Source organism: Sminthopsis crassicaudata, chromosome 4 (assembly GCF_048593235.1).
Source record: "Sminthopsis crassicaudata isolate SCR6 chromosome 4, ASM4859323v1, whole genome shotgun sequence".
Classification (NCBI taxonomy): Eukaryota; Metazoa; Chordata; class Mammalia; order Dasyuromorphia; family Dasyuridae; genus Sminthopsis; species Sminthopsis crassicaudata.
In genome coordinates, this window is record NC_133620.1 from 66,688,662 (window position 1) to 66,697,873 (window position 9,212).

At 35.4% G+C, this 9,212-nt stretch overlaps 1 protein-coding gene across 1 annotated transcript in view; it reads right to left on the bottom strand.

Moving 5' to 3' along the window:
• LOC141565426 (quinone oxidoreductase-like protein 2) overlaps positions 1-8,558 on the bottom strand; it is a 44,792-nt gene extending 36,234 nt beyond the window's left edge. The window contains exon 1 of the mRNA XM_074308453.1: positions 8,483-8,558. The gene's annotated coding sequence lies outside the window, so the exon portion shown is untranslated. The remainder of the gene's footprint in view (positions 1-8,482) is intronic.
• Between the last annotated feature and the right edge of the window lie 654 nt (positions 8,559-9,212).

The window sequence follows — 9,212 nt, forward strand, 5'->3', positions numbered from 1 at the left end:
TCTCTCTCTCTCTCTCTCAATGCCTATCTATTTATATATGCAACTAAAATTAGAGAAATTAAGTATGAATCTATTTCTTGCTGTGATTTCCAATTCCTTAACCCTTCAGTTCTTTCCAAGGCCATCACTCTGGTTGTTGTCAGGAATATGACTTGTAATCTTAAAACATTACAGATGTAAGGAATTATTATGCCTGAAAGAATAGCTGAGTATAAAATGTCATTTAAGATCTATCACTTGAATCTAGATAGAAATTAAAGAAGCAGCATGGGGCAATGGAAGCTCTTTCTTTCTGTGTCTCTGTGTCTCTCTCTCTCTCTCTCTCTCTCTCTCTCTCTCTCTCTCTCTCTCTCTCTCTCTCTTTCTCTCTCTCTCTCTTTCTCTCTCTTCCTCTCTCTCTAAATGCCTATATATTTATATATGCAACTAAAATTAGAGAAATTAAGTATGAATCTATTTCTTGCTGTGATTTCCAATTTCTTAACCCTTCAGTTCTTTCCAAGGCCATCACTGCACTTTCTACCCTCTCCTCCCTTCCCCGTCTTGACATCTTGGCAAACCAGTTCAATCTTGCATTTTCTTCTTATCTTGAACTCTCTACCTTCTTAATCTGTTGCCAATCTTTCCTTGACAAACCTCATCATATTAATTTAACCATGTCTTCTATTCATGTGCTGCTGAATGAAACTGAAGAAAATCATGAAACTGTACCAAGTCTACTACATATATGTATTGTATAATTTCAACTGGGCTTTCACTGTTGCAAGGCAATTCTTTTATATATCTCCCTAATTAAGTTACCATCCTACTCACTACAATACCTCTTTCACACCTTTTCATCCATCTTCAAACTTCTCATGGCTCCTTCTGCCCTCTTGTCTGAGAGCTTTGTCTTATATTTCACTGAAAAAATTGAAGCAATTCCTCAAATGCTACTTCTCCCTTCTTCTTTACCTCTCATTATCCTTTTGTTTAATCTTCATCTTTCTTGTACACTCTGATTCCTTTTGCATTGTAGATCACTCTCATCTCCTTAATATTCTCTTCTCTTTAGATTTTCATAATATTACCCTTTTTAATTCTCTTCCTACATATCTGACTTCTCCTACTCCCTAGCATTGTCTTCATCCAGGTCAAACTTGTTATAGATGGGTATCCCCCAGGGCTCTATCCTAGATCCTCTTCTCTTCTATCTTAAAATATTTCATGTAATGATCTCATCAACTCTTATGGATAAAATTCTCTTTTCTATGCACATGATTCTCAGATTTACTAATCCAGCCCTAATCTCTCTCTTAACTTCTAGACTTGCCTATTTATTCAACATTTCAAACTGGACATACCATAAACATTGTAAACTCTTTATGTCCAGAACTGAACTCATTATCTTCCCCTCCAAACTCACTTTCAATTTTTTTGTATTACTATTAAGGGTACCCCCATCTTCTCAATCATCCAAAATTCGCATCTTAGGTATACGGTTCAACTCTTTTTAACCTCTTTTTCCCCCATATCCAATTTCACAATTACATTATCTCTATTATATACCCCCATCTCTTCTCTGACTTGGTGACTATCTGGGTGTAGGCCATCACCACCTCACAATTGCACTTTTTTATTTCATTTTTCCATTTACATATAAAAAATTTAATATTCATTTTTTAAAAATTGACTTCCTTCCTTCCCTCCTTCCTGTGCCCCTTCATTGAGAAGACAATCAATCTGATAAGGTTATATATGTACAATTATTCAAAACATATTTTCACATTAGTCATTAGTGCACAACTAAATTATTATAATAGAGGGCCAGTTGGTTTCTTTATCCCAAGTCTCTCCCCACTTTGGTCTGTCATCTCAGCTGTCAAATTTCAAAGTACAAATCTGAACATGTCATACACACACACACACACACACTCAAATCAATCAATTCCAGTGGCTCTCTATTATATCTAAGAGCAAATATAAAATTCTATTTACCTTTCAAAGTACTTTAGAATTTGTTCCTTACACTTTACTCTTCCATTACCTAAGGAACAAATCTAATTATGAAATCTAAAGACAACAATCTCCTTTCTGCTCCTCAAGCAAGCAACTCCAACTTCAGACTCTTGGCCTTTTAACTGTTTGTCTCCCATACCTGGAATGCTCTCCTTTCTCATCTCCACCTCTTGGCTTTCTTCAAGTACCTGATAAAATCTCATTTTGTTCTGGATGTCTTTGCTGATCTACCTTCCCACTGTTAATTATCTCAATTTATCTTGTAGATATCTTGTTTGTACATATTATCATGGAACTGTGAGTTCCATGAGAATAGGGACTGTATTTTCCCCTTTCTTTGTATCCCTAGCTCTTAATCCACTGAGTGGCCTGACACATAGGAAATAATAAACAAATGCATATAGTTTGGGCAAGTCACAAGACACAAGTGTCTTGATGAATAAATTAAAAGAATTATACAAACTGACCTTAAAGTTGCCTCTAGCTCTAATTTTGGTTTTTCCAATACTTTTCCTCATTCCATTTCTAGGTTTAATCATTTCCAATATTGAGCAGCTGAATAGTTTTTAATGTCTTTTTAAGTCACCATCCTACTCACTACAGTACCTCTTTCACACCTTTTCATCCATCTTTAACTTCTCATGGCTCCTTCTGCCCTCTTGTCTGAGAGCTTTGTCTTATATTTCACTGAAAAAATTGAAGCAATTCCTCAAATGCTACTTCTCCCTTCTTCTTTACCTCTCATTATCCTTTTGTTTAATCTTCATCTTTCTTGTACACTCTGATTCCTTTTGCATTGTAGATCACTCTCATCTCCTTAATATTCTCTTCTCTTTAGATTTTCATAATATTACTCTTTTTAATTCTCTTCCTACATATCTGACTTCTCCTACTCCCTAGCATTGTCTTCATCCAGGTCAAACTTGTTATAGATGGGTATCCCCCAGGGCTCTATCCTAGATCCTCTTCTTTTCTATCTTAAAATATTTTATGTAATGATCTCATCAACTCTTATGGATAAAATTCTCTTTTCTATGTACATGATAAGAAGCATTGTAGCAGAATAGAAAGAATAATGGACTAAGGACCAGGAGATGAGATTTTCAAAGCCGGGAAGAAAGTAGGGTCTCCAAACTTTAGTTCAAGAAGGTTGGCTTCAATTCTGAAATTGGCCAATGAATCCTCTACTTACAAGTAAAGTGCATGCCAGGTTAACAAAAATCCCATCTGAACATTGAGGTGTAAAGAAATATTCTGTATCCAGTTCTGATTTGCTAACCACATGGTGAAGAAGAGCCCTTTTTTTTGGGGGGGGAGCTACAGACCTGTAACTAGGGCATATTCAAAATGTACTAATTAGCCAATGCAAATCTTAGAGGATGATTCCTTTTCTGATTTGGTAGAAAGGAAAATGAGCTGTCATAGGATTCTGAATGAAAGGCCCTTTCACTAAAAGCCAATAGCACAAGGCTCTCCATTATTTCTGTCTCTGTTGCATCTATTCTTTCCTGCTTTGGAATGAAGGTGATTAGAGATAACTACAACTTTGTGGAACTTTGAAAGATCAGGGAAAGCAAACCACCCAAGTTAACGAGAATTCATAGCCAAACAAACAACAGAGATCTCATATACATCCATACAAACATGCACACACACACACACACACACACACACACACACACACTCACTCACACTCTTCAGAAATGACAGTTTTAACTAGAGTTAAAATATTTTTGTGTAAACAACATGTGATGAATGTGTGTCACTGGAAAAAAAAAATCTATGCAACATTTACCTATTATAAAAGTATGACTCATTGAGTGATCCTGGGCTAATCACTTAACCCCAAATGCCTGGCAAAAAAGTTAATAAATAAAAGTATGATTTATTTATTTTAGGGATTAATACAAAAATAATCAATAAGATAAGCCTCCATAGATAAATTGTAGATTTTAAAGGATGTAAACAAATAGTTTTCTAAGGGAGAGATGCAATTTATAAACAATTACATGAAAAAATACTACAAATTACTTTAAGAAGAATATAAATGGGGAGGATTCTGAAAAAAACAGTAGAGTACTTTGATAAATTTGAAGCTCTCCAAATTTCTTCCATAAAAACCAAATTTGCACTTCAGGGCAAACAGAGACTGGTGAAAAATCAAGAAGACTTGAGGCAGATCAGGAATCTTCCAGGTACAACCTGAAATCTGAAGAAAGTCTTGGGGCCAGGGTTTAGCCCCTGTGAAGTGCAAACACCTCCACACTAGCTCTGCAAAAATTTCAAGTGCAGACCACAGAGCTAATCTGAATTTGGCTGGAGCCTCAGCAGAAACCACAGAAACTTTCACTACTGGGACTGCATGAGAACTCCAGGCCTGAGTGCCAGAAGACTGAGTGATCCTTGGCTGATTAGGAATGCTATGTCCAGCTGTGCTGTAGAGCCAGGTCCGTGAGAGAAAAGGAAACAGAATTCTGTAAGTGCAGAGACTGTGGGACAAAGATATTACTAGCTGTGGGCACTTGCAGGAGACTGGAGCTCTTACTTTGAGGTTACAGATCAGAGAGGAGCGCTGAAGTGAATCTAAAGACAAAATTCCCCCTTCCCATAATTAGAGATGCTTACACTAATGCTTCTTATTTTTTTGGAAAAATGAACCAGCAAAGAAGAACCACACCACAGAAACTTACTATGGTAACAGGGGAGAACAGGGTTCTCAAAAGGGGATACTGAAGTAAAAAAAAGTTTCTAACGCAAAGAGTAATATGAAATGGCTCCCTGCCCAGTCAAGACAAGGGAGCATCCACCAGAGTAGCAGTGATTATAGCATCAGTAGCAGGATTAGGCTTTAGAGAAGGAAATCATTGGCATTAAAGAAAGAGACTTTCAGAAAAAGGATTCCACTTGGTTCTTGATCACATTGTACTCATTACAGGTAAAATGTAGACCAGATAATTAGCAGTCCTTTAAAAAAACGTTTATATCTCAACAAAGCTTGAATGTTAACCTTCCAATTGGTTGTACTACTAATGATAAATTATTGGATTCCCTTTTCATTGTTGTAGGATTCTTTATTTGCTTAGGAAATAGAAATTTCCTTTCCCATGTGAGAATAAACTCCCTATTTAAATTGTATTGGTAGTATATAACTTTTATAACTTTCTCCCCTTATTTGGGGAAACCTACACTAGAGTCAAAAGCAACATTACTATAATTTAACAACTTATTTTCTGGAATCCAAAAAGGGAGTAAAGAGCCAATGAATGTGAGATGAATAGCTGGACATCTTCCAGAGCAAAAGCCTATGCAAACCATTATAATAAATAAAAGACAGGGATAGGTCCAGATCACCAGGCCCTACACATGTGCTTCACACTGTCAGATTCTATCTTAGCTCTTTCTTCCTACAGATATGTATTTGTACCGGAATGTGCAATAGAATTTTGGAGAGGGCAAGTTTTATAGCTACTGTCTTACCATGCTATTTTATTAAAGGACTTATTAAGCTAATGATATCTATTAGCTGTGTTAATTGGAAGCATAATTGTGAGAGCAGACCCATATATTTCTTTTTTTGTTGTTTGGTTTTTTAAAGTTTTTTTTTCTTTTCTTTATTTATTTTTTAAATAATAGCTTTTTATTTTTAAAATATCTGCAAAGATAGTTTTCAACATTCATCCTTGCAAAACCTTGTATTTCAAATTTTTCTCCTTCCCTCCCCCATCCCCTTCCCTACACAGCAAGTAATCCAATATATGTTAAACACGTACATATATACATATTTCCACATTTATCATGCTAGACAGGAAAAATCAGATTAAAAGGGAAAAAATTAAAAAGAGAACAAAAAACAAGCAAACAAAAAAGATAAAAGTACTATGTAGTGATCCACTTTCAGTCCTGACAGTCCCTTTCTGGATGCAGATAGCTCTCTCCATCACGTCTATTGGAATTGACCTATATATTTCTAAGAATATTATAGATAAGAATGTATTCCCCCCATACCCATCCCTGAAGTCCCACTGGAATCTGAGTTAGCAGCTGTCCTCTAGGGACAATTGCAAATTGGAAGAATAGTATATTACTCTTAAAGTAGGTCTCTAGTGGAGTCTTTATCCTTGTGCCACTAAAAATCTGAAAAGAGTACATCCAGGGAAATACTAAAGGCAAATGAAGTGACTACTCCAATTTAGAAAGAGACACAAAAAAAATTAAAACTTATGTCTCCATCTAGTTTATAATTACTTGAACCAAGTTTAGAGGATTTTTTTTTTTTATTCAGGGGAAACTTTGGAAAATAGTAACCATGACATCTGAGAGTTTCTGAGAGATAAGGAAGAAAACAAAAGGCATAGTCTATCAAATATCCTTGTGAAGTTTTTTTTCCCCTGAGGCAATTGGGGTTAAGTGACTTGTCCAGAGTCACGCAGCTAGGAGACCAGATTTGAACTCAGATCCTCCTGACTACAGAACTGGAACTCTATCCACTGCACCACCTGGCTGCCCTTATCAAATATCCTTGACAAAATCTTTTAATCTCAGTACTTCTATATACCCTTTAAAGTTATTGAAAACTCTGCAAAGAGTATTTGTTTATCTGGATTAGATCTATTAATATTTACCATAATGTTTTAATATTATTATGAAAATAGTTTTGATCTTATAAACCCCATGAAAGGGAACTTGCAGGGGTTCCTGGACCACACTTTGAAAACTACTGCCCTGGACTTGAGGAAAATTACTTATGAAACATTCTCAAGAAACAATTGGCCTAAGATGCTCTAAAAGGAAATTAGAGTAGGAGTTCTTGAACTTTTTTGGATAAAGGATCTTTTGGGATTTTGATGAAATATATGGAGTCCTCCTTAAAATCGTGTTTTAAAATGCATAAAATAAAATACATAGGACTACAAATGAAACTAAAGGTTAGTGGAAAATAAAGATTTAATTTTTTTTCTCATCTAAGTACAAGAAATCACTAAAACCTATACACAAGCCCCTTACAATATTCATGGGATACCTAAAGAACTTCTTACTGTCTTAGACAAATAAGAGACCATCAGGAATAAGGTTTTAATGATGAACACATTAGGGACAGAGGCCAGGAAAAAAATTCAGTAAATAGAGCAGATGACATCGAGGTTCTTATCATTGCCTGCTTCCCACCATTAGTAAGCTCAGCATAGGCTGTATAAGGGGAGCAATCAGGACCAACAAGAGGAAACCAAGTACCAAACACCATCGACCCTCTTCGAGATTCAGACTCTTGCCTCTCATAGTCATGTTCTCTCATATCCAAGGAGCAAAGGACTATGGTAAAATAAAAATGAATAAATAAATAAAAGGAACTCCTACTAGATGATCTCCAAAATCCTTTCCTGATCTATTAAGGATCATCTGTTTAAAAGGTTTAATTGGTATTGACTAGGAAATATCAAGGTTCACTGTCTTTCCCTGGAAACATGCCTGAGACTCCAAAATACCACTAAGTCTACATTCCAAAGAGATCAAAGAAAAAACATGGCTCTTTTCAACAATTAGGTGATTTGAGCCAATTCCAATAGACTTGGGATGGAGAGAGCCATTTGCAGTCAGAAATAGGACAGTCAGGACTGAATGTAGATCACAACAGTTTTTTTTTTCATTTTTTATTGTTTGCTTGGTTTTTGTTTTTGTTTTTGTTTTTCATTTTTTTCCTTATTGATCTAATTTTTCTTGTGCTGCATGATAAATGTGGAAATATGTATAGAAGAATTATACATGTCTAACATATATTTGGATTACTTGCTATCTAGGAGGGGGGATGAGGGAAAGGAAGGGAGTAAAATTTGAAACATTAGGTTTTGCAAAGATAAATGTTGAAAACTATCTTTGCATGTATTTTTGAGCATAAAAAGCCATTATTTAAAAATTTTAAGAACTTGGATGCTATAAAAAAGAGATTTATTGTGCTGTTCTTAAGTACAACCATTGATTGTTCTTCCCTTTTCCTCAGAGCTGACATCCTTCTGACACAAGGCAAAAGAGTCCCCATCTGCCTCTTCCAATCCTGGTACTTCTTTCTTCTGACATTGAAGCCCTTCTTCCATCTTTTTAAAAAGAAACACTTCATGATCCCTGAAAACATGGAAAATGTAAAGAAGTCTCCAGAGCCCCTTTACTTTCTCCTTTAAAGGGGACACCACTTTACAATTTGACCACCTATGGTCAAACTGGTCTGACTTGTCTGGCCATGACAAAAAAAACAAAATTTCACAGTCAGTATAAGTCACTACAAAATCTGTTCTGCTCTCTACTTATTAGTAGGTCCTCAATACCTCTTTTTCTTACTGTTAGATATCCTGAAAAATAAATGCTTGGGAAACTCAACTCAGAATTGCTATTCTAATACCTTCCCAGTCACACCCATTTTTTTTTGTCTTTTCTCTTACCAATCAAACTTCTCTTAATCATTTTTCCTCTTTATGTTGTTTTAAGCAATTACCTTCTCAAGTTGTCCTCCTTAGCAGATTTATACTTCTCCTTCAGGCAAGGTCTCCTATTTCAGCCAGGGCCATCTGCAGTCATCTTGATTTTTATCTTGCCATTGGACTTAGATTGCTCTGGAGGGGAAAGTGAGGCAAGTGAACTTGCACAGCCCTTACTGACTCAAATTCAATTCACTTATATGTTATGGCATCATCTCCCTGATGTCATGGTCCTCTTCAAGAATGAAATCATGATTTCTAAATAAAGAGGCTATCATAAGCAAATTAGAAGAACAAAGGATAATCTACCTCTCAAATCTGTGGAGAAAGAAGGAATTTGTGGTCAAAGAAGAACTAGAGTACATTATGGAATACAAAATGGCTAATTTTGGTATATTAAATTAAAAAGATTTTATACAAACAAAACCAATGCAGACAATATTAGAAGGGAAGCAGTAAACTGGGGGAGGGGGAATTTACATCCAAAGGTTATGATAAAGACCTCATTTCTAAAATACGTAAGTGAATTGACTCAAATTTATAATAATACAAGTCATTCTCCAATTGATAAATGGTCAAAGGATATGAACAGACAATTTTCAGATGAAAAAATTAAAACCATTTCTAGTATATGAAAAAATGCTCTAAATCACTATTGATCAGAGAAATACAAATTAAGATACTCTTAGGTACCACTATACACTTCTCAGATTGGCTAAGATGACAGGAAAAGATAATGATGAATGT